Source organism: Cavia porcellus, unplaced genomic scaffold (assembly GCF_034190915.1).
Source record: "Cavia porcellus strain 051 isolate PalLab524CR breed Dunkin Hartley unplaced genomic scaffold, mCavPor4.1 scaffold_31, whole genome shotgun sequence".
Classification (NCBI taxonomy): Eukaryota; Metazoa; Chordata; class Mammalia; order Rodentia; family Caviidae; genus Cavia; species Cavia porcellus.
In genome coordinates, this window is record NW_026947514.1 from 38,529,924 (window position 1) to 38,557,018 (window position 27,095).

The 27,095-nt window shown below is 35.2% G+C and overlaps 1 protein-coding gene across 1 annotated transcript in view; it reads left to right on the forward strand.

The window, feature by feature from the left end:
- The window catches only part of Kcnh5 (potassium voltage-gated channel subfamily H member 5), a 330,578-nt gene that overhangs the window by 209,889 nt on the left and 93,594 nt on the right, over positions 1–27,095 (forward strand). The gene's annotated exons all lie outside the window — the stretch shown is intronic.

Consider the following 27,095-nt stretch of genomic DNA (forward strand, 5'->3'; position numbering starts at 1 on the left):
ATGTTACTCTATAAGTGACATTTCAATCAATCATACTTATTGAGTGCTTGGAAGGTGTAAAGCATTCAACCATTAATCATCAGTTAGTACTGGTCATAATACTCAATTTAGAAAATCCAGTTCCTGCAAAAAACTAATTTCCCAAAGCATTCACATTACCACTCACTGTAATTTCTTGCATTTTACTTAAACTCTCAGAGTGTTGTCATTTCTCCTGATGATTTTATTCTTGATTTTTCCTTCAACTTGTTAAAGATTGAAAATTAGAAATGTCCCTGGTATAAAAGAAATATGTATGTACCTTCTGTCCTATCCTCCACTTAAATTTCTCCTCTTTGTCTTACGTTTAATAATTAACTTTTAATTATTTTCCTTATGTATTTCTATGAAAATAAAACTTCCCTCTCCAAGTATGCAGCATCCATAATTTTTCCTTGATTATTTCATGAAACTGCTCTTCAGTTTTTCTACTTATCTCTTATTTGGGCAAAAGACAGACACAACATCTCTAATAATAAAGAAAGACAAATGAAAAAGTCTCACTTCCTGTATCTAGTTTGGTCCATATCAAACAAAAAGTAGGACTGCTTGTATGCAATGTTTGAAAGAAAGCCTGTCTTCAGCATTTTACTTTATAAATGTGAGTGGAATCTATTCTTTTTAGATAGTGATTTTTTAAAAGCATGATATTCAATCAAGTAGAACAATACCTTCCTTTATATCTCCTATAAATTTATTTTGTTTATACTTATAGAGTTGACTTTTCTTTTTGTTTCTTAGACCTGCCAAGTGTGTTTTAATCTCAAGAAAAACAGCGAATGACCAAAGCAGAGGTTTAGCTAGAGAAGTTTGATAAAACAAAAAGTAGTTTTACATCAGAGCAGGTACTGTTAGGCTCAGATGGCTGAGAGAAGGTGAAGGGAATGGGCATAGAACACAGGACGCGAGGAAGAAAAGCCTTCAGAGAAGTGGATATTAGATTTTCAAGTGTACTTCTGTGGGGAAATTGTAAAAGAGGATTATATCGACTCCTTTTCTGTGCATTACCAGATGCAGTATGAATTTTCTAGCTAAATGGCTTCTTAAGTTGTACTGATGGCCAGGAATTTAAAAAAAAAAAAAAAAACCCTCGCAAACTATGTTTCCGTGAAATTTGATCAATACATATCTGAGCCAATATATGATATGAGCAAGATTGAAAGAAGAAGTAGAACCTTCCTAGGGTGCAGGTGAGGGTGGGAGTTTAAGTCCTTAAATGCAGGATGTCCTTTGAAGTCCACGTTAAACTGAGACCAGGAAGCAGCTACCTGCCTTGTTGATCTCTGTCAGTAAGATGCTTTGCTTTGCAGGAAATGAAATGGGGTCTTAGGGCAGCTAACTGAGAGCCTCAGCAAAATGATGTAATAATGGCCTTTGGTATACTAGAAAAGAGTTTGGCCATGGGCTATGCCACATGTCTCTGTGTTACCTGGTGCTACATCAGTTCAGAATGTAGTTGACTGATTTCTGTGCAATCTAGTCAGATTTAATCAAGTCCAGAGCTGTTTAAAATATTAAATGGGATAAGTTTTAAAAAGAAAAAAATCAGGAATGTGTCTTCAGTGAGAAATTCTGAGTTTTGTTTTTGGGTCACTGAAAATCCTTTTATTCACACTGAGGATTAGTGAAGGTGCTGGTGACTGGCGCCGCGGCAGTAGTGGTGAACTCAGGGCACACGTTCCTCAGCGAGCTGTTTGTATCATGGAAAGCTCTAAAAGGTTTGCCATCACTGCTCTGTGGTATAATTCTGATTTGGGAAGCTGTATACGTGGATATAGGAATGTTTCCTGAAAACAGCTTGACTAGGACATAGTATGGATTTTATTAGCATAGCTCAGTCCTGTGTCTCTCCCCTTTTCTCTCTTTGTTCCTTCATTGGTATCATTTAATTTTATAACTTTGAGAATATATAGTAACAACACCCATATAAATATTCATCTTGGAACTTTTCTTTGAAATATAAACTCTTCTATCCATCTGCCTCATTTTGTATAATGAAATTATCCAAAATTAAGCCCTAACCATCTCATAAACTCTATTTCTATAGACATCATTCCCCAGAACAATTGATGGAAACTTCACCCTTCAGTTGCTTAGGACAAAGTGCCCTACATTTAATCTTCATCATATTTCTGTTTTCACCTCTAGTTCTTAGCTCCTCCATCGCTGTCCCCTGGCCTGTGTCACCATCATTTCTTATATGAGTTATGGAATTGATGGCTGGTTGATCTTTTCTTCTACGTTTGTTTCGTTTTAATCTATTGTCAAGGACCAGAGAACACATGCAGCTTTTGAAATAAAGCTTTACATGGGTCAGCTTTCTGTCACTGTGACAAAATGTTGGAGGAAAAAATACTTAAAGAGAGAAAGTTTATTTTGTCTCGGGATAACTGAGGTTTAGTCCATGGTTGACCAGCTCCGTTGTCTGGGGCCATGGCAAGGCAGAAACTGCATGTAGGAAGAGTGGACTACAGGAAAGTTGCTCTTTTTATGGCCAAGAAACAGAAGAAAAAGAAGACACTGGGCACACGATGTAACCTTCTTAGTTATGCAACCAGTGACCGCCTTCCCCCAGCTAGGCCAGCACCATCATCTGGGAACCAAGTATAATGCCCTTGGGAGACATCTGGAATCCAAACTATTACATCCTTTTGTCTATCTGTTGGTGTGTCTAATCATTCACCCATTCATCTTGGTTTAGGCATTTGACAAGAGTCAAATTCACTCAGACTGTTAAATATAAGTGTGGGTGTGATAAAATGAAACATTGCTGACAGTAATCATAGTCACAGTCTTAGAATTATGAATGTGCTGTACTTAGGATATGACTTTAGTAAACAATAATGAATTTTAACTGTTCAGTATTCAGTGTTAAGTTCTTCTGTTCATCAGAATGCCAAATACTTCAATGTATGTTTCCTATTGAGTTTAGTTCATGGGTTTTTTCAAATGTTTCATTCATAGAATTTATTCCCAAATTTAAATATGAGAAATATTTGAAATTTAGTGTCTGTTTTAATGCTTCTCTTGTGTATTAGGTCTAAAACAGTTATATAGTTTTTCCTTTCCATGTATAATAACATTTAATGCTGCAGTGCAGCTAATTAGAGAAAACCTTTGCCCAAATTACTGAGATTTCCTATTTTTCCACATATTTAGTTTTATAGATTTTTGAATTTCACCTTAACCCACAAGCAAATTAATCACTTTGATTTAATTCATTCTAATTGCCTTGTGTGAATAATGCTGTATAAAACAATTGTGGCATTAAAGTCTGTACTCCTCTGGAGATTGTATCATTTCTATAGTGAAAATTTGTTTTAGGCAATTTTTTTAATCGAACAGACCCTAGATTAGCTCTACTTAGTTGACAGCATTTTATTGATTATGAATTACTACAGTTTGCTTCAGATTCTTTCTGAATTTAATAAGCAAATCCATCCCCTGGGCTTTGCCTCTTGCTAATATTTTGTGCGCTTAAAAGACAGAAATGAGCGAGGTAAGTGAAAAGTTAAAAGAGGAAGAAGATATTTGGGGAAAAATTAGAAAGAATGATAGTTAAACCTCAGAAAAGCTGTTTTGCAGTTTGAAATAACTTTGATGGGAAATAATTAAAGTGAAATAAGTAGCTAGCAAATCTATCTTCAGATTTTGTGACCACATAAAAACCTATATAACGCTATCTATGTAGGCCACATTTCCCCCATCATATAGGGTTCTTTTTTTCTGAGCTTGTCTCATAGAATGAAGCCTAAAGTTTAGTATTTTTATTGCTCTTTTTAACCTTTCCTCCAACAAGTAGTTTAAAAAAAAAACATTTAGTGCAAAAAGCTCTTTGATCATTTTTTATTTTATCTGTTTTGTATAAATATTAAGTGTCAGTAGGAAGATGACAGTAAGTGAAATGTTCTAGGAGAATTAAAACATTCAGGGGGAATTATACATTTAGAATTTAAGCTAATTGATACTATGACTGTTTGAAACTTGAATTATTTTTTAATCAAATCTATCATAAATGCATTCAACTTCTAAGGAAAGTAAGATAATATATAAATATAACTTCAAGATACATGTGCATATCTATCTATATTTATAGCTGTATCTGTATCTATGTCTATGTCTATATTTGTATCTATATCTAATACACAAGCTAAAATAACTTTCATATATATTTTTTATTCTGGAAAATCTTGTAACATATTTATTTGTATTCCTAAATGTATAAAACAGAGATGATATTTTCATACAAGGCATCATTTACTTAGTTCAGATTTTTTCAGAAGGTCCCTAGGGTGATGTAGGATTGAACCCAAGAGCAAAGGCATTAGTCTTCTAAGTATAGTTCTGTTGACAAATCCTCTGTGTTAAATTTGTCTTGTCAGTATACTCATATGAATATAATAAAACAAAATTGCATTGCTCTAAAGATGCATTAAATGTAGGAAGGGGATCAAGAGATGAATGGAGAGGTTAAGGAGGGAGGAAAAGGAGGGAAGGGGAAGGGGATAAAGAAGGAATTAATATGTGTTACGTATGTGCACCAATGCCACACAGGGCATGTAAACATTATGTCTCATAAACGTGTACTGACAGAAAACAATCTGAAAAATACATAAAAGAATGTGTATTTGCTTTGAGATCAAAAAAGATGAGAATAATCCTAATGCAACATATGTTAATCAGATTATAGATGAAATATTGTGTTCTGCTTTGGGATGTATTATATTTTAAAGAAATATAATACAGAAGTAATATATTTACTAGAATATAATCATAATGGTTGGAAGTTCTGGAATTTTGTCAAATGATACATAGCTAAAGGAAATTGGAAAATGTAGTTTGGCTAAAAGAAGAACTGGGTGGGCCAGGGATTTAGCTCAGCGGCATATGCACCTGCCTGGCAAGTGTGAGGTCATGAGTTTGATCCCCAGCATCTCAAAAGAAGCAGAAGAAGAAGAAGAAGAAGGAGAAGGAGAAGGAGAAGAAGAACTGGGGATAGGTGTTATAGGTCATTTGAAATACTTGATCTGTTTCAAGAATGGAATAATTCATCCTTTTCAGCAGCAAACTCACCTACACCAGTAAGGATTTAGGCAACTGGGTAGAACAGGTGTGAAGTGACCTTATAGTTCCTGACACTAAAATTTTACGATTGCACCTGGATGATTTGAAGTACTATTGTATGGAATCTCATGATACAATTAAAGGATTATATAACAACAATTATAGAATAAGATTCATGATAATTCAATAATTATTTTGCAGCAACTTTTTATTAGTATGATTAAGTACTATAGTTTCATAAATAAAACTAACTGATCTTTCCAAGGTGAGAAAACAAATAACTAATTTTAAAGGAAAAACATATGATGTACCACAGTTTCTGACAGGGCTGACCCAGGCCAGTGTTGGACATTTATAGTTTTTCTTGGGACCTTGAAATTACCTGCTGATTGAGCAAGAGCCAGTGTGCTAGATATGCCATACAAATTCTTCTCCAGTTTACTAGCTGAAAGTATCATGCCTGAATATCTGAAAACTATACTTTTTCATCTACACCTAAAACTAGGTAAGAGAAACTAACTATTGTGACGTGTGTTTCTTAGCTGTTAACTATTGAAATAAAATAAGGTAAACACTCAGAAATACTGAAATTTCTCTTTATTAGCTGGCCTACATTCCTTATGTGAGAAGGTAGAAGTTATCTGAACCTGCAATTTATTTTTCCTTCTGTGTATTAGAAGTTAAAAAAAAAAACATTTGATGGTTTGTTGGGAATACTGTAAACAGTGGAGAACTTTAATATTTTTTTGTAATGGTAAATTGAAACACTCACATATATAATTTGTTATGACTTTTGGCACAGTTTAAGAATTCTCCATCCTGAGTTTTGTACTATTGTTATATAATTGTCTGAGCTTTTTGCATGTCATGTTTATTATATAGTATTTTTCTGTAGTCTCGATTTGTAGGCACTGCATAACTAAGTTACATCTTAAATACTATAACCTCTCACAAGAAATAATTTCAAGTGTGTTTTGTTAATATCATGTTGAAATTAGTATAGTGATACGGCCTAGTTTGTATTTAATTTTTTGACCACTTTGTCATTAGCCTCAGTGAAAAGTCAAAGGATGAATCATTTAATAGCTGTGGTACAGAAATGAGAAGATGGAGTTGTACATATAGTCCTCTGAAGACTTAACTAGTAACTTGGCTTAATCTACACCATGAAGATTGAGTTCCATTCTTGTGTGTTCACAGGTACAATGCAGACAACACCATGTACCTCACATGGGGGAATGAAGGATGAAAAGTGGGTGCATAGTGATTGTAGACGTAGGAGGTAGCAGTGAGGCACAGCAAGTCGTGTAGTCCATGTGGTTATAACATGTTTCTTCCTTTCTCACATGCCTGGCACCTCTTTCTTAGTCTTTAATTGGTATTCAGTGAGTCTTGTTGCCTTTAAACATGGACAGGACTAGAACATAAATTCGACTATAAGTTTAATAAACAAAATATTTCTATCTTCATTGAACACAAATACATAAATATATTTTAGACTTTGGGGAAGAATTAAACCTTGGTTAAAATCTACATGCCAATGGTGTCATGCTGAGAGTAAGCCTTTGTATTTAACCTGTTATTTTGTTTTGAGCTGTCCTGACATTTTAAATACCCACTAGAGTAAATCTACAGTAATAGCTATTGAAACACTATTTTTGTGTGAGATCATAGTTCTTCTTACAGCTTTTGTAGTTTCTTAAAGTAGCATTATTTAGATGGTTGCACTTGTCTGAGCTGAAATTTTTTTAAAATGCTTTCATTTCTGGGATTTCTACTATTGTGTTTATTTGACTATTTTGTCAATTTTTAAAATTTTCCTTCCAAGGCTTTGTGACTGTCTTGTTACTGACTCTCTCATCTCTTCCTCGGTTTTTATATTAATGAATAAAACATACTTGTTTTTTGGCCTAGACTGATGCTTTTGTTTTTAAATTCGTTTATGCTCCGTGAAGCACTGAAAAATCAACTTTTTTTTGCCAAATAACCATGGGCATCTCTCTCTGGCACAGCAGAATGCAGGGAGAAGGTGGAGAAAAATGTAGTGAGTAGATTAAAAGAAAAGAGAAAAAGACTGTGTGTGACAGTGACTCCACGAGTGCAGTTTTGGCCACATGGGAGTGCAGCTTCACACCTTCCTGTCTACCTTGCTTTTTATGAATCTTGACCTTTCTTGAGACCTTTAAATATCCTGTTACTTTCTCATAGTAGCATCCATAGTAGCATTCTTTGTATCTTAATCTTCCTGGAAGAAGTCTTCTCTTCCCAGTTTCTGTGGGGGCATCTCTGAGAGAGAAGGCATAAATTATAGAAGGATCTGTGTTATGGTATGGTCTGTAAATGGCCAAAGAACCCGCATCTAGTATTTGCACCCATATGAAAGGGAAGAAGGAAAACAAGAGAAAAGGAAAAAAGAGGTAAGATCTCGTGAATCTGTTAACTACTAATAAATCATTAATTAACTATGGGTGAACTGTGTTTTTCAAGTGCCAAAGAATAATTTCAAGTGAATACAGTGGTACCTTGGTTCCCCTACCTGTGAAGGCAACAGTATTCCATAGCTGGTTTTAGAAGTGGAGCCATTCAGAAAGCCTACCCAGAGACCTAGAAAGGTGGGAAGAGGCAAAAGTGGTTAAGTTGCAAACCAGATTAGGTAAGAACCAAGTCAAATTTCCTCATAAAGTCAACATTGAACCTGATTTGATTTTTGTCCAATTAGCTTTACAACCAGAATTGTGGAAAGAATTAAGTTTGTGAACTGAGGCACCATCTGTATTAAAATGCTGGTTAAAAATTTTACTCTAACACTGAAGACAACAAATAAATTGGTACAGGGACATACTGGCACCCAAATCTGATTAAAAGAGTTAGCACATATCTGTTTCCAGAACATGCTAAAAACCATGCAGATTTGCTGCCTATGAGGGCATATTCCATGGACTTAATTCAGATATACTGTGACAGGATAGATGGCCCAGGGTCCGCTGTGGGAGTGTCAGGAATGCACTCATGGCCAGAGGACAGCTTTGTACATTCATTTACCACTTATCTTAAGGATGAATAAATATTAGAGAAGAGCACTAAAATCATTTTTGAAAAATTGATGTATGATGATCTTAAATGTACTTTTTCAGGCAATGTTCTGTGATTATATAACCATTTTGTTCTAAAAGTGCTTATTTAATAGCAATGCATGACTATGATGTAAAAGTAGAAATAAGAGAAAGAGAGAGAAGGAAATATGCTAAATCATTCACAGCCCCACCCCTTACAGAGCTGTACCATGTCACATTTATTCTGTTTGATTATTATGACATCTATATTACAAATATGAATATATTTGTTGAATATTCCTTATTTGAAATGCTTAGGAGCAGAAGTATTTTACATTTTTGTTTTTTAGATTTTGAATATTCATACACATATAATGAGATAATTGGAGGTGAGACACAAGTCCAAACATGAAGCTCATTAATATTTATATGCACCTTATACATAGCCTAAAGCTACTTTTATACAGTATTTTTAATGCTTCTGTATTTTCATTGTAGCTTACCCGTGAGGCCAAGTGTAAAATTTTGTAGCTGCATACCCATGTTGATGATCCAAATTTTTGGATTTTGGAGCCCTTTTATTTTGGGTTTTTGGATTAGAGATGCTCAATCTGTATTATATAAATGTTAATGTTCTATTTTAAATATATATCTTAGTACATTAAATCATTTTCCTATTATTATATAATTAAGATGTCTGATAATTACCTTGAGAAATATTGAGAATGTGGTTTTCCAAGTCAAAGGGTATACACATTTTATAGTTTATATTTTTTCTAAAAGATCAAATATTCTACAATCAATGTAAATCTGCATTGTCCTTTTTCATAATCATATTGTTAATCTTCATGAATTTAATAGGCCAGTAACCTTAGCACATTTGATTTTTACTCTTTCCAACATGTACATCAGTACTTTGATTGTTCCTATTTACTGACATGGGAAATAGGCTGTAAGAGGTTAATTAACTTACTTTGGATGACAAATAATGGAATTAACATTTGAACCATGTCTGTTTTGCAGGACAAATATTTGTAGCCATTCTTTTCCTTACTGAATATCAGTATCTTATAAACAAGAATTCCTTAGCCTGCCTAAATTGTTCCTATCTGTCACTTTTTTATTCTTCTAAACAAACTTCTCCTGCCTAGCCCAGCTGTCATCATTCTGTCCTTCCTGAATAAACTCCATTAGTGTTTGGCTGGTTATGATCTCAGAACCAAACAGCTGAGGCCATCTGAAATGTATTTCGGTGCTTAGGTGAAGTATGGTGTGCTGAAAAGATGCAGTCAGAGATCATGAGCATAGTTCTGCTTAAGTAGTGTTACGGTTCCACTCAGAAACCAATATAAAGACCCAGAGAGTCCCCACTTTGGGAACAAACCAGAGTGCAGATAGGGTATGATGGATAAGATATTAATGATGTCAACAGAAAGGAGTTTCAGAACCTAGTCAACTTTTTTCTCTGTCTGGTTGCCATTTTAAAGCTAGATAATTGGTCAAACTTAACCTTTGAATATGTATTTTTTCCCTGTGATCTTTTCAGATTTCTTCTGTTAAAATTTAAATATATGGGAAGAAGAGTTAATCACAAATAATAGTAGCTTTCATATAGCACCCAAACAAAGTCAGAAGACAGAGTTTAAATTAGTAGTTTAGTAATATAGCCCTCATATCAAACTTCATCTGTATAGTAGGTGAGAAATCATTGAGAAGCAGCCCTTCTAGGGGAAGCCGGCCACTTTTGGGAGAGAAACAGCCTACCCCAGCCACCAATTTACACCCAGATGTTTCAGTTAAGATCCTCCCTGTCTAATGGCAATTTAAAATTTCAATGCTTCCGAAGAGTTTGCCTGTGGAATCTGGTAGTTAGTATATTGCTTCACAGTGCCTTTTAAAGTAGTAAATCAATGGTCACATAATTTTTAATGTATTTTAGTAATGTGTAATTCAATAAATCACAGGGTACAGTGAAATTGGAGCCAGTTCATTGGTTCAACTATTCTCAGCACAGGTGAGTGTCATCTTTCTATATGACCAGGAAGCAGGTAAAATTCTCTTATGTTACAAGCTAAGGCCTGACAGGAAGTTGAGACAGTAATTCACAAATATGTAGGTAGATATTGATGCACAGGTTTATATTTACTTTGAAGATCCACTGGCCTGGTCTGGTATTTGATGGCTAATATCCTCTAAGCTCTTGCTTACACTCAGTGTCTGGAATTATAAGAGTGATGAGGATTATAATTATAAGGAATTATAAGGGTGATACCGCCCCTACCACAGAGGGCTGAGCCAATGAGGTGCACCTACTGTTTCCATGATTGCACCCAGATGCCTTTGCCTCCCAGCCTGCAGCAGCTGGAGGAACACAGGCCAAGGGTTAGCGGGGAAATGAAGGGACACACACTTAGAGTGCTCATCTTAGTGTCCTGTACTCATTGGCCATTATCACATTCACAGACACTCTACCTGTATGGTTTTATAAGGAGGGAAATTGCAATATCAATTACTCAAGATAACGTAGATAATCAATGACTGAGTCAAAGTTTGATTTTGATTGCTAGAGTTCTGACTCTGCAGTTCATGCTTCGGATCCTACATCACTATTCCACACCTACTGTGTTCCAGACACTGCCAGGCCCTGGAGGAGAGAGAGGAAGTCCAGTCCTTCCCTTTGTGAAAGGAGAGAGAGAAAAATAATTGTAATCCAGAAGAGGGGAGAGAGAAAAATAATTGGACAAATAACTGGTGTTTTCTAATTCCTGAAGAAAATGTTCAGTAATTATGCAGTGTTAGCAGTTGAGGTGAAAGAGAGATTCTTTCCTTTTTAAACTTCATTTTCTACCCTAGACATAGAGAATGGACTCACATTGAGAATGGCCGAGTGTGTGTACTGTTCCTATGTATACTGGGGCTTTGCAATGCATTGAAATAGCTGAATCCTTATGACCTTGTTACAACTGTATGATCTATGATTACATTTTGCAAATAATCAGAAGCCAAGTAATTGTTATAATTGTGATTATTCATATTTCTGTTTTTATGCATTCATAAAAGGTATGCAATTTTAGTGAACCGAGTTTGTATTATTATAACGAGGAGCAATGAAGCTTGGGATTTTAGAAAGCTTATGCTGCCTAATTTAGAATGGATATTTGATTAACGTGAGGGTTTTCAAATACTGAAAAATGTTCTGTACTTTTATTGGTACTGTGCTTAGGAAAAGTTGTTTCATTTGTATAATTAGTATGTTACAGTTTAAAAATATACAAATTACATTTTCTTAAATTCCTCTGGGAATTTAAATGCTCTTAAAAACCTATTTTCATTAACAGATTTCAGGGAGTTTTGTGATCTTAGTCAAGCCAACAATCTGTATCCCTATAAGGAAACAGAAGATAAACATATTAATGATTTTCCTGCTATTAAGGCTACTTATATAAAATACATATTAACAGTGAAACAGTCTAAAACTATAATCCACACTTGGTAAATTGCTAGAGCTGATATTCTTGTTTAAAATTTATCTTTAATTTGTTTTAAGGAAGCCCTTATAATGAAATCTTCTTACAAATCTGTAAAGGAAGCATTTTCTTTACTTGGCCTTTTGAGAGCTATCGTAAGTGATTCAGATGCAGCAAAAATAAAACGAACAAGCAACTGTAGTAGCCTAATTTTTCTTTCTCGACACTTTATTTTCAAAGTACATTGTAGGAGATAAAAATAAAAATAGAAAAAAAATTTTCATTTTTAAAACTTCATTGTGTAACTGATAAAACATGTGACATGAGATTACCACCTAATGAGCCAACTTTATTGGCAGTTGTGCAAAAAAGAACATAAATAAATTTTACAACCATTTAAGGTTTATCCTTCTATTTACAAATTTTTATAAGAATCTTAAGAAAAATCAACCTTAAAGCCTATGTAAAAATATCATATATAATATTTAAAACAATATTTTCATTACAGTGAGATTCACTGGCTGAGTTAGTATATATTTAATCCTATGACAAAGTCAGTTTCGACATTGTAATTTAAGGATAACCTGTTAAGACACTGAGGATTCAGCTCAGCGGTATAAGCACCTGCGTGGCAAGCTTTCTATCCCCAGAACCAAAAAAAAAAAAAAAAAAAAAAAGTGGAAAAAAAGAGATAACCTCTTAAAATAATACACCAAATGTAACATTCTCGTATCCTTATTCAAATATGTTTAATTTTATATATAAATTATAAGATCCACATAAAACTAAAATCAATACACAATGAGACAATGAAGCATGCATACGTAAATATATATAGATAAAAGATGTAACACAGAGAAGTGTCAAGTTTCTGGAGTGTCATTGTTACTAAATTTAGTCATATTGAGCCTTGATTCTCTTGATAGCTGAATTAAAAAGAGATATGCTTTGTCTATTAAAAGGAGCAAACATTTGTCTAAAGAGATTTATATGATTTTTATTCCATTAATTCTAAAATGAACTTTGTCATGTGGAACTTTTTTTGTGCAAGTGGTAGAGCATATTTTTTAAGATCAGGGTTCAGTAAACTGTTTATAGAAAGAGCCAGAGAGTAAATATTTCAGACATCGTGGACAGATGCATGTTACTCAACTTTGCCAAAACAGCGTGAAAAGAGCCCTGGACGATATGTAAGTAAATGAGCATGGCTGTGTGACAATAAAGTCTTATTTATGGACACAATTTGAGTTCCATATATTTTCATGTGCCATAAAATACTATTTTTCTTTTGACTTGTTCAGCCAGCTTAAATGTAAAAACCACTTTTACTTCGCTGCCCATATGTATGAAAGTGGCCTGTGAGCTTTGTTCATGAAGCCACAGTTTGCCTACATCTGTTAAAGATTTTTTTTTTTTTTTTTGTCTTTTTCCTTTTTATCGGCACCGGGGATCAAACTCATGACTGCCTGCTTGCAAGGCAGGCGCTTATGCTGCTGAGCTAAATCCCCAGCCCTGTTCAAGAATTTTGGATCTCTAGTAAGATTATCAGATTTCTAATGTATGTAAGATTTCAGCTTCCACTGTTTTAAAAGACTATTTACTTTCTCTGCTTTAGATTTCTTAAAAGAATTTTACATTTTAGTTATAAAGTTCACATACTGCATTCTTTAGAATAAATGTTCCATGTGAGTAGGTAATTTTACCTCTTATGTTCACTGCTGAATAGTTAACACTTGGAATAGTGCTTGGTGAATACTAAGTGCTCAAAAAATTTATTTACTATGTCTATGGCTATAATTCTGGAGTTCAGAAGGACATGTACATTTAAAAGCACTTAACAAATAGAAGGCTCGGAATGCCTCATTGTGATAATCAGAAGTAACATTATATCTAGAAAAGAGGAAAAATCCACTTCTCCATCTGGATGACAGGTTAATAGGAAAGGGCTACAAAAAACACTCAGAGAACACTAGTGATATTAGGTAAAACACACTGACTTTCTGAAGACAAAGACAGAAAATGAAAACTATCTTGACATATTTGAAAGTGTAACTAAAATATAACATTAAAACTACATTTGGACATTGCTACATGAAGTTCCTAGTGTCCTTGGGAGAAGTAGATTTATTAGGGTGCTGGAGACAGATCCACACTGGACTGAAGTAAGGAATAATTAAGGCAGGATGATTTTGTCATCAGTAGAGATGATCAAATTCACAAACCATAGTGACACAAGGTGACTCAGTCTGAAAAAATCCTAAGCATGAAAATTTTATGATGGAGATAGTTTAATATGGATCTTCAGAAAGGAAATATCATTTACTAAATATGATTGGGATTTGTGATTACCCATATGGGGAAAAAATGTTGGATTGACATCTCTTTCAGAGCGTATCAACATTCTAGCAAGACTTAACTATTGAAAACAATGACTTTCTTAACAGAAATACAAGCCTCAAGACTGCACACAGGGAAAGATAAGTCTCTGCATTATGGTGTTTGGATAACGGGATATCCACATTCAGACAAATGAAACTGGACTCTTGTTCTATACTACACAGAAAAATCAATTCAAAATGGATTAAATATTTATATGTAATATCTGAAACTATAAAATTGCTAGAAGGAAACAAAGAGCAATCTTCTTAGCACTGATGGTGACAATGATTTCCTGGATGTGACACTTCAAGCACAAGCAAAAATATTCAAAAGTGCCAAGGCACCATAAAACTAAAATGTTTAAAAAATCGTTTGTATTTTAAAGAGAAAAAAGGAAATAAAAATAAAAACAGAGTTTAGAACAGGCTAACAGGAAATTAACAGTAATTAATATATTGTGTATTGTTCTCACCATAGTAGCTACTCAGAGTAGAAGATATAGGCATGAAATATTGTCCAAACCACATTAGCACAAACCTTTATCAATGAACTAAGAGAAACTAGCTGTATATCTAATCATATATAAAGATATATATATATATATATATATATATATATACACACACACACACATATATTTCCTTTTCCCTTTCTTCCCTTCTTTCCATTCCCCTTCCCACATCACACATTACAATTTTTTTTCTTTGAACAGTTTCTTCCCCATTCACAATATCTGTTGTACATTTTGTATATTATTGACTCACTCAGCATCTCACACTAGTGAGACAAAATCATTATCAGACACAGATGTGGGTCTGATTAATTTCACTTATGAATATGGTCTTGTGTTGCATCCATTTACTTATAAAAGTCTCAAATTTATCCTTCATTATGGCTGAGTATTACTCTCTTATATATATAAAAAAAAAACTTTTTCATCCATTCCTGGGTTGATGTGCATTTGAGTTGTTTCCAAGATTTAGCTATTACAAATTGTGCTGCTGTAAACATAGATCCCTATAGCATGGTGTTTATAATTCTTCTGGGAATATACCCAGAAGGGAAATAGCTAGGTTGAAATGGACCTCTAATCCTAGTTTTTAGAGGAATTGCCACACCAATTTCCACAGTGGTTGTACCAATCTACACTCCCACCAACAGTGGAGAAGAGTTCCTTGTTGCTCACAGCCACTCCAGCAGTAGGTATTGATTGATTTCTTGATGATAGCCACTTTTTCTGCAGTAAGATGGAATCTCAGTATTATTTTAATTTTCATTTTTCAAGTGACCAATGATATTGAACATTGTTTCATGTATTTATTTGCCATTTGTGTTTCTTCATTGGAGAAGTGTGTATTCATTCAAGATGCCCGTTTTTTGATTGGGTCTTTGAATTTGGGGGGTATGATATGTTTCTGTTCTTTATGTATTCTAGATGGAAGTCCATTGTCTAAGGGAGAGCTGCTAAAATTTTTTTCCAATTCATGAGTTGTCTGTTCACTCTGTTGATGATTTCTTTTGATGTTTAAAAGCTTTTTAATAAGATGAAATTCCACTTGATTTTTTGTATTTTCTGATATTCAAAAAGAAGAGTGAGAGCTGATATACAATGTTGCACCTATAAATATTAATACTATATTTTATATCTAATACTTTTTTAAGAGGGTAGGCCTCACTTTAAACATTTTTACTGGCCACCAGACTGGAAACAGCTAGGCCAAAGCCTCTTCCTGTGAGTGAGCACTATTTACAGACTGGATGGGGAGGAGAGAGAACAATGCTGCACCAACAAACAAGCCCAGCCTGGGAACAGTGTCATGTGCAGGCCACTGCCGCACTGGAAACAGCTAATTGAAAGCATCTCCCTGTGAGTCAGTGCCATTTGTGGATAGAAGGAGAGAGAACAATGTCACACTAGCAAACAAGCCAGTCTGGGATCAGCGCCATGTGTGGGCTGCTGGTGGACTGGGAACAGATGGACCCAAACCCTTCTGGTGCGTGGCAAACAAGAAGTACCCATCCCCTCCACCATCACCCCTACTTGTCATAAGTGACCCACTTATCCAGAGACAGGCTGTGATGATAGCTATCAAGGTGAAATGCGATTGGATGCCTGTGGTGCTTGAGTGTTTCACTAACATTGCAGATATAGGGCCAGTGGTCTGATCATAGGTTAGGAGGATAGTGACATGCAGTGTGGCATCTAAAGGATATCTCCTTCTGAGGGTTATAGCCATTATTGATTCCCTATGGTCTTGTTTTGAAGTCCCACATCATTTTCATTGTTTTGTTGGGTTGGGTTTTATTCTCTTTTGTTTTGTATGATTCTTTCAAATCTGGTGGTAGGAGAAGCTATTTCAAGGATGGCAAGATATATTATGGTAGCAATTTTGGATTTACTACTGGCTTGTTTGAAATCTTTTGTTGCATTCATTGTTTTGTTCATAGGATTTGTATTCTATTCTGTTCGGTTTGATTTTTACTATGTCCAAAGTTATCTGCAGCTATTTTGAAGATACCAAAAGGCATTTTGACTATTATTGATTTTGTAATGTTTTGAAATCCTGTATCTTTTTCAGTGGTTTGTTTTGATTGGTTTTATTCTTTTTATTTTCATAAGATAAAATAAAAAATTAAATGTTTTTACCATAATTTAAAAATAAGAATGTCTAGAAAATGCTTTATTAAACATGTCATTATTTGACTAAACAATAAAATATTAAATTTAACTGTTAAAAATTTATATACATCAATATACTTGGCAAAACTTTGCAAAAGTAATCTGTAATCTTAGAGAAGATATTGAAAAATATATAGTTGGTTAAATGCTAACAAATGAAATATATTGAAAATTCCCCAGCATCAGTGAGAAAAATATCGATAAATAATAGGAAAATAGACTACAGATACAAATAGGCATTTATTAACAGGGAACAGGTAAATGGACAATGAACATTTGAGTATGCTTAAAAGTATTAGTAAAAACAGGAATAAAAATTAGAAACAATTGCTGATCTCTAGATTTTCATAGAATAATCACAGTGGTCTAATCTTGCTCAAAAATGTTTCCCACAAATCTACAGATTAACAAGGATAATCAGTAAAGCCACCCTCAAAATTACAACTATGGCTTACATAAAAGATAAAACTGACCTGGGGAATATATGTGTCCAAACCTACACTGTAATCTCAGCCTCATTCTAGAGCTAAAAGTCACAAGGGAGTTCAGCAAAGCAAGGAGGAGGGATGTCATATGAGTCATTCATTGGCAGAAGGAGGAATCATATCTGAAAACTGCTTTCAGCAGCCCTGAGATGTGGAGGAACCCATGCTTCTGTGCTGGCAGGGGCTTGGGGAGTGCACAGGATGAGAAGGAATGGTTTTGGAAAGACCATGTTTCTAGGGCAAAGAAAGACTCTGGAAGAGCAATGCTTTTGTTGGAAGCCTAGTGATGAAGGGGAAGAAGGAAGTGTATGAAGATAAAGAGCACAACAAATAACCTAGCAGAAGTCAGTCTAACTGGTATTGCTTATTAAACAGTGCACTCAACTATATTGACAGAAGAGGGTGCCCTGGAAAGAAATCCAATATATATGCAGACAATCTCTCTCCACAAGTGCCTTCCCTTCCTTATCTCCACCCAGAAATCACCTGCTATTGCTGATTATAAAAAATATAGCACAAGCAATCACAAACAAAAAAGAGAATTAATGTAAAATACTGGAAAGAAATCAGAAAAAAAAAACTGCAGAATTTTTAATCTTAAAACATACATTCTCAGAAAGCTTTGATCTGGAATATGAATAGAACACCCAACTTAAAATTAATTATAATGAAACAAACAATTTAAGATATGAAAGCCCTCAAGAAATAAGAAATGTAAAAAAAATCAGTCTAGAAAATATTTATGGGGAGTATTAAAATCAGAAAGAAAATGAAAGAAAGAAGCAAAAATAATCTTATTAATATAGACAATATTATAAGGTGACCACATTGTGCCTACTATGATATAAAGGTCACAAAAATTAATATAAAGGATTATATTAAATGATCCAAAAATATAATGAAACATATAAAAAGAGATAAAATATGCAAGTGTGCAATGCAGAGGAGAAATGTACAGATATCATATGTGTAATTGATGGTCATAAAAATATAAAATAAAATGAAACTAACTTTTAAACTATATTTGAGAAAATAATTCTTGAAATAAAACGTACAAAACAAAAATTCAGAATGTTTATCTGCTCCTTTGTATGCTTGGAAAAATGGGCCTGTTCTTATCAATTTCAAGGTATGTCCTATAAGGACTATTTGATTTTAAAGTGTCATAATAACTAACCACAAAGACCTGACCACTAACAAATTAAAGACACTCAAGTTGATTTCAATTTTTGTGATATAAATATATAAAGCTGAATGGTAGAGCAACATTTTCTAGCTCCATCTGGAAATATACAGTCCCCCTATCAAAAAGCTATATCTGACATCTCCATAATATGAATCGCCTGTGGATCATGCTTGTGTTACCTATTTTTCTCTTGATTTTTAATTTGATTGCTTTTTATTAATTAAATGTTGAGCACAAACAATTGCATTGTTTCTGAATGGTGTCAACTTTCTTTAGATATAATTTTCTTTTCCTTTTGGAAAATAGTAAGAGTATGTCAGTCCTGTGTAATCAGAATTGAGATGATTAGAAGAGTTTAGAGTGCTTTTGAAGTGCTGAAATATTCCAGTTCACTCATCGTGTTGTAGGAGTCTCAGTCCTCTACCTCTGTAGGTCCTGAACTCTGTGTGTTATTTTCTCCCACAGAAAGATTTCCACAAGCTCCGATTAGGTTTCACACCCTTTGCTCTGTGATGCTTAAAAATGAATGAGTTGGCTTTAGGAGAAGGCAGCTCTGACCCTTTTGCCCACCTCTTTTTGCTTTTCTCCTTGTGAAGATCTTAGGATCTTAGTAGCACTAAACTGCTGAGATTTCTACTCAGTGAATCCAACTTTCTTCCCGTGTCACTTACGAATTAGTAAATCTATTCTGCAGGGGAAAATGAAGCAGAATTCAGGGCCTGCCTCAAGAATTTGTCTTCCCTTTGGGACTGAAGAAATCCTGGATGTCTTCCTATCTCTGAGATGTTTAAGATGCGTTTTTGGTTATTGTTTGGTTTTGCATTCTGGTAAGCTTTATACTTGTTCTCAGTGGAAAGATTAGTCCACTGCAAGGTAGCTTCTCAAGCTGGATTTCTTCCAACTTCCTTTTTTTAAAGATAAAATATTGGAGAAAGTAGTCAGCTGAGATGTTGGGGTTAGAATCAGAGTGGAAAGGTTGAAAAAAGGGGACATGTATGAAGCAGTCATATTGACTAGTAATGCATGTGTACACGTCAAGGAAATATAGTGTAATTCATAGGCTTTCATTAGTGTTTGATGAATTATATTCATCATCTTAAAGTGAAACTACTCAGCAAGTGTTTGCTACTGTCTAGCCAAAGAGGAAAAAATCAGAACTGGAATTTTTGTAGATAACATGATGGAGGAAGCATCATCCAGAGTGTTTACAATGATGAACAATAAAAATCTATCATTTTTCTTCAAAAAGTGAAGAAAGAGAGGGATAAATAATGAGAAAGCATAGGGATGGTCAATGGCTTGGAAATCTCAATAAAGCTGATGAATTCCTGCTAATGAAATTGTACCTGGGTTTGATAGTTGGGTGTTAGAAGTGCTTAATTCTACAGTGGCTGTGGTATTCACATCTAGAGTTCTGCCATATGAAAGTCTCTATCTTGTATCAAGACAACATATGCCTTTCTGATTCAGTCCATTAGAAACAGAAAAAAACTTGTGAGAAGGCTAAGCTAAGTGCAGAAGTGGTTGCATTTATTTTGATAGTGAGATAAGATCCAAGGTCAACCTAAGGAGAAGAAGGGACATCAAAAGATTAGGAAAGTCACGGTGTGGGACATGTGGTCATGCTGCCGTGGTTGGTTACAGAATTGATAAGAGTCGAGTAGGCTCACTCAGGGAGCCAGGATCTCAACCTCTGGAGCCCCCAAGAAAGGTTTCCAGAGGGTCAGCTGGAATTAGGAGAGCTACACTGAATAGTGCTCTGATTTAGATCCATGTTCTGTAGTCACATGTGCTTCTGCCTGCTCCGAGTTAACCTGGGTTGCATTTCTGTTGATTTCTGTTGGGTCCAGAAGCAATGTTATATTATAGAAAGAGAAAGAGAATTTTAAAATTACCTAGACCATGAATTTATTACCTACCTTTGTAAAGTAGATACCAGTACCTACACTGTTCAGTTTTTATGATTAAATTATTGATCTTACTTTCTATTTCTTTCAATGTCTGGGTTAAATTTATCTAAGAAAACAACATTAAAATTCACATTGAACAGTTTTGAACCTTGGAAATGGAAATTTGGCTTGCTTATTCATTGAAGCATTAGATGTTGTTATTTTAGCAATAGATACAAGACTACTGATCATGCTAGGGAAGGTATCCTTGAAATCACTGACATTTGTGGGTTTTCTCAAAAGTTGCTCATTTCTTAGTGATACATAGCATAGTTATTCAAATATTTGGCTCAGTCAAAAAACTAGTAGCTTTTGAAGGCAGTGGCTGTGTTATAAATAGGCATTCACAGGCCACCAATGGCTGAGTGAATAATCAGTGAGTAAATGAGTAAGTGAACCCATGAGCAAATGAAATGAAAGTAATAATGGAATTGTTTTAGAGTGCATTGAAACAACCTCTGTGAACTTATTTAGGAAACAGTTATTACCCCTTTCTTCATGTGTCATGTGTGACAAATTACCTGAGATTGACAGTTTTTAAGGAGAAAAGATTTATTTGGGCTCCTGCTTTTGCAGGTTTTGGCCCATTGCTGCTTGGCCCTGTTGCTGTGTGCCCGTGATCAGGGAGAACATCTTGGCAGAAACACACGAAGGACAAAAGAAAGGAGAGGGAGGGTCTGTGGTCCCGGTTTCCCCTTAAAGAATAAACCCCCCAAAATCTAACTTTTTACTACATACTGCTTTCTAAAGATCCCACCAGCTCCCAGAGCATCACAGACTGGCAACCAAGACTTCAATTCACGACCTCTGGGTAAGATTTAACACCCAAACCACAACACTCAGTTTATTAGAGAGCATGAAATTTGCATACCTCCTATAAAGTATTAATGTAAAATAAAAATTTTATGAAGATTTTGTTCAAGCATAAAAATTTACCAGTGGATACACAATGTCTGTCTGAATAAAAGTTTCCATATAATTTCAGAGTACTCGACAATTCAAAAGATCAACCTGGAATATTTTGGGGGGACCTCTATTACAAATTATAGAGTTGTAAGTTGGTTTCTTGGAGAGGATTCTGGGGGGTGTTTTTTTGGTGATGTATAACATGTGAGTATCTCAGGTGAGAGGTTTGGCATTTCGTGTGCCCTATAACACAGGGACAAAATGTAGCTGTCCTTTTCAGATACAATGAATCATTCTGCCATCCTGGCACATGTAAACCCAGGCCACATTGATCATTCTCCTCATCGGGAGTCTTTTCCAAGATTTATGACATTATGCTGAGTAAGAACTCATAAAATGTGCTGATAGCCTCGTGTGGAATGTCCTGCTATTTGTTAATGTTCCAGAGACTCTGGCTGCTTAGAGACCTACTGACTGCTCTCTCAAAGGATCCTAAATGAAAGTCTTCTCAGTTTTATTCTTTTGTTTCAATTTGGAGACAATAGTAGATTCACATGGAGTTGGAGATATAATAGTGTATATATAAGATTCTAGTGCCGTTTCCTACAGTGATGCGTTTTATATAATTAGACATTAGGAAATTGAAATGATACAAATTATTACCTTTATTTAGATTCATCTGTTTTACACACTTCTCTCTCTCCTGTTCTCTCTTTAATTTCCTGATTTAAAGAATCCTGTGTAAATGGAATCACTTAAGCTTTTGAGACTGGATGTTTTCACTGAACTCTGGTCCCTTTAGCTTCATCCAAATTGCTGCCTGTGTCAAGAGTCTGCTCGTTCTTGTTCCCAAGTGCTCGTCCATGGTCTAGAGGTACCATAGTTTGTTCAAGCATTCACTCACTGAAAAAAATTTGTGTTTGTTTCCAGTTTGGGGCTATAATAAATGGAGTTGCTATAAACCTCTATCTACAGCATTCTTTTTTTTTAACTTAAACTTTTACTTTTCTGGGATAAATGCCCAAGTTCAGTTGCTGAGTCATATGATAAGCACACATTTGTTTGTTTGTTTAATAAGCTGCTGTATTCTTCTCTAGAATACATTTTGTGTGCACCCTGGCAAGATATGAGAGACTCAGTTTACATTCTGACAGTTACTTGATTTGGTGTTATTTCTATTTTTATTTAAGGTGAACAGTGGCATCATATTTTGTGTTTAATATGTATTTCCCTAATAGCTAATTATATTGAATAGATTGTCATGTGTTCCTACCCCTAATTTTTTGTTTGTTTTTAATGAAACTGGTTTATGTCTTAAGAAATAGTTTGAAAGCTCTTTTGTAGTTCCTATAATAGTCCCTTGTTGGATGTATGGTTTGCGAGAATTTTTTTCTCAGTCTCTAGCTTGTCCTTTCAAACTATTTACCAAGGCTTTCCAAAGCCACAGCTTTTCATTTTGAAGAGTATAGTTTTTCAAGTTTTCTTTTTATGAATTGTACTTCTGTTCTCAAACTTAATAACTCTGGACTCTGGTAGAGGTTACGTTCTGAGTATTTTCTCCTGTGTCATTCTCCAAAAGGTTTTAGTTTTACACACATACTTTATTTAATGATAGATTTTTAACTAACTTTTATAAGATGTGACATTTAAGTTGAGATTCATCTCTCTTCTTTAATCAGTACAATCTAGTGTCTCATTTAGTGTTTGTTGAAGGATTAGGTATCCTTTAATTAGATTTGCGTTTTTCCACCTTTGTAAAAAATGGATTGGGAATATTTATGTTGGTCTGTTTCTGCATTTTCAGTTCTTTTCCATCAATATGTCTGTCTGTCTCTCTGTCACCACAGCACCATCTGAATTACTGTGGCTGTATGCTATCCCATAACACTGAAGAGAGGGAATTGTCTTATCTGGGTCCTCCTCAAAGTTTTTAGCTATTCTAGGTCTTGTTACTTAACATATGGGTTTTAGAATAACATTGTCATTTCTAAGAAAACCTTTTTGAGATTTTGATGAGAATTACAGATTAATTGATCAATTTTATACATTGATTTAAGGAGAATTCAGATATGTATTATGTTGGGTGTTCCAATTCACTAATAATATATCTTTATTAATTTAAATGTTCTTCTTTTTCATTAGCAATTTGTTGTTCAAGATGCAGATTCTGGTCATATTTCATTAAATACTTATCTGTAAGTATTTAATTTCTCTGGATTCAGTGTAAATGCTATTGCAATGTAGTTTTTGTTCCTGTATCTTCATTATGAGGGTTTGGCTTTTTTTCTTATTTCTTTGTCAGTAGGCTATGTTCTGTAATTTTTCCATGAAGTCAGCACATTGTCATTTCCAGCAGCATTTCTTTCTGTTTGCTTTCTGTTACCTGCCGTGAGCAGCGGCCAGATCGTGTTTGCAGAAGTTGGGACTCCAGATATAGGTCTGCAGAGGAGGAGCTGGGCAGATCTGGGGTGCCCTCACTGGCCTCTCTGCGTGTCTGGAGGACTCTGGATTTCTGCGCCCAGACTGCTGGAGTTCCCTCAGGCTTCCAGGTGCAGTGAAGGAGAGAGGTGGGTTTGAGGCTTCCACATCAGCCTCCCCATTCCCGGCTTCATTTGGAGACCTGCTGAGCTCCCGATAGGTGGGCTGGCCCACACTACCAGCCTAGCCCAGCCTGTTTAGCTGCCGCGCCTGGCCATAGGTCTGCAGAGGAGGAGCTGGGCAGATCTGGGGTGCCCTCACTGGCCTCTCTGCGTGTCTGGAGGACTGTGGATATCTCTGCAACCAGGGAGGGTCCACAGGTTCCTGAAGCACTGCGGCCTGTGGTGAGTACTCTAACCCGGCTGCGATTGAAGAACTGTGGAGCTTCCAAGGGGCAGGTGGGCGCACAGTGTCCCTGAGGCCCAGCTTGTCTGGAACTGCGGAGTTCTGAGCAGGCAGAGGAGGGCCACTGGTTCTGTAGGCCTAATGGCTTGGAGTAGCGCGGCGCCAGAGTCCCAGTAGCTCCAAACATAGAAGGGGATTTTCAACAGATCCTGAGGAAGCTTTCAAATAACACTTGAAACACAGAAATATAGGAAAATGACAAAACGAAAGACCAAATTACAACCTCAAACCTCCAGCCCATCTCAAGAAACCCTAGGAGCGATGTATATAGAAGAAAATATATCCCATTCACCTCATATATCGGACACAATAGCCACTGAAATTGACAAGCAACTCCAGGAAGCTTTAAAGAAATTCAAACTCGAAATAATCTCCCAGATAAAAGAAGAAATGATAAAAGAAATGAAAGAGATTCTAAATATATCTAAAGAAAACACAGATAAAAAATTGGAGGAACTAAACAAAAAGATAGAATCTCTAGACGAGCAATATAAGAAACAAACAGAATACATAATGCAGATGCACAGAGATATACAGGAAATAAAAAACTCCACTGAAAGTTGTAAAAACCGCCTTAATGAAAGTGAAGATAGAATTTCAGACCTTGAAGACAGGATTGCAGCTAGTGAACAGGAAAGGAAAGATCTTTTGAAAATAACAAGGAACCAGAAAACAACAATTCAACAACTGCAAGACGATGCAAAGAAGAATAACATAAGAATGATAGGGATTAATGAAAGAGAGGGAGACAACATGAAGGATGTCAGGAGGATATTTAGAGAAGTAATAGCTGAAAATTTCCCAAGCATGAGATCAGAAACTGACATCAGGATCAGTGAAGCATATAGAACTCCAAACAGTCATAACCAAAATAAAACTACACCCAGACATATAATAGTCACCATCCCAGAAATCCAACACAAGAATAGATTATTAAAAGCTGTCAGAGAGAAAAGACAAATCACTTATAAAGGAAAACCTATCAGAATCACAGCAGACTTCTCAGCACAAACGATAAAGTCAAGAAGAGCATGGAGTGAAGTATTCCAGATCCTAAAGCAAAATGATTTCCAACCAAGACTGATATATCCTGCAAAACTATCATTCAAAATAGATGGTGCAATACGATACTTCCATGACAAAGAACAGCTGAAGAACTTCATGAACACCAAACCAACCCTGCAAAAAATATTGAAAGACAGTTTAGATACACAAAGGAAAAAACCACTAAGCAAAGCAAATAATTAAACAGAACCGAAAAATAAAGATGCAACAGCAGAGAGATAACATTCCTACAATTAACCAGCATTTAACAGTAATAACCATTAATGTAAATGGTCTCAATGCACCAATCAAAAGAAACAGACTAGCAGAATGGATCAAGAAACAAAATCCAACCATATGCTGTTTACAGGAAACCCATCTAACCCAGAAAGATACTCACAGACTGAAAGTCAAAGGATGGAAAACAATTCTTCATGCAGCAGGAATCCAAAAAAAGGCAGGAGTAGCCATTCTGTTTGCAGACAACGTGAACTTTAAACCAACAATGACCATAAAGGACAAAGAAGGTCACTACATACTCGTAAGGGGAAAACTCCAAGAGGAAGAGATAACTATCTTAAATATATACGCACCAAACTCCAGAGCACCCAGTTATATAAAACAATTATTAACAGAAATGAAAACTCAAATTATCAGTAACACAATTGTAACAGGAGACCTTAATACACCACTGACACCAAGGGACAGGTCAACCAGACAGAAAATGAGCAAAGAAATAACAGAACTGAATCACACCTGTGAACAAATGGGTTTGATAGACATATACAGAATGTTCCACCCAACAACATCAGAATACACATTCTTCTCAGCAGTACATGGATCATTTTCTAAAATAGACCATATATTAGCCCACAGAACATATTTAAGCAAATTCAAAAGAGTTGAAATCATCCCTTGCATATTATTGGATCATAGCGCTCTGAAATTAGAAATTAATGACAAAGGATACTGCAAAAATTCCGCAAACACATGGAAACTAAATAACACACTCTTGAATAATCAGTGGGTCCCAGAAGAAATTAAAGAAGAAATTAAACAATACCTAAAAGAAAATGAAAATGCAGATACAACTTACCAGAATTTGTGGGATGCAATGAAAGCCGTTCTGAGAGGAAAATTTATTGCACTGAGTTCCCACATCAGGAAAACAGAACGAATACAAATAAATAACTTGATGCTACACCTCAAACAGCTAGAAAAAGAAGAGCAAGTCAAGCCCAAAGCCAAAAGAAGAGAGGAAATTATAAAAATCAGAGCAGAAATCAATGCAATAGAGACTAAGAAAACAATCCAAAGAATCAACGAATCAAAGAGTTGGTTCTTTGAAAGAATAAATAAAATCGATAAGCCCCTAGCCAACCTTATTTAAAAAAGGAAAGAAAAAGCTCAAATTCATGCAATAAGAAATGAAAAAGGAGAAATCACTACAGACCCAATAGAAATACAGAGGATCATCAACACCTATTTCGAAAACCTCTACTCTCAAAAGTTTGATAACACAGAAGAAATAGACAGATTCTTAGAAGCATATGAAGTACCAAAGCTAGAGCAAGAGGATATAAAACTGTTGAATAACCCAATCTCTGCTAATGAAATTGAGAATGTAATTGGGTCCTTGCCCACCAAGAAGAGCCCAGGCCCAGATGGATTCACTGCAGAATTCTACAAGAAATATAAAGAAGACCTAATGCCGACACTCCTCAAACTATTCAATGAAATTGAAAGGGAAGCAATCCTTCCTAAGTCATTCCTGGAAGCAAATATTACTCTAGTACCAAAACCTGAGAAAGACCCAACTATAAAAGAGAACTATAGACCGATCTCCCTAATGAACACAGATGCAAAAATCCTCAATAAAATATTGGCAAATAGGATCCAGCAAATCATCAAGAAGATTATACACCATGACCAGGTGGGATTCATCCCAGGAATGCAAGGA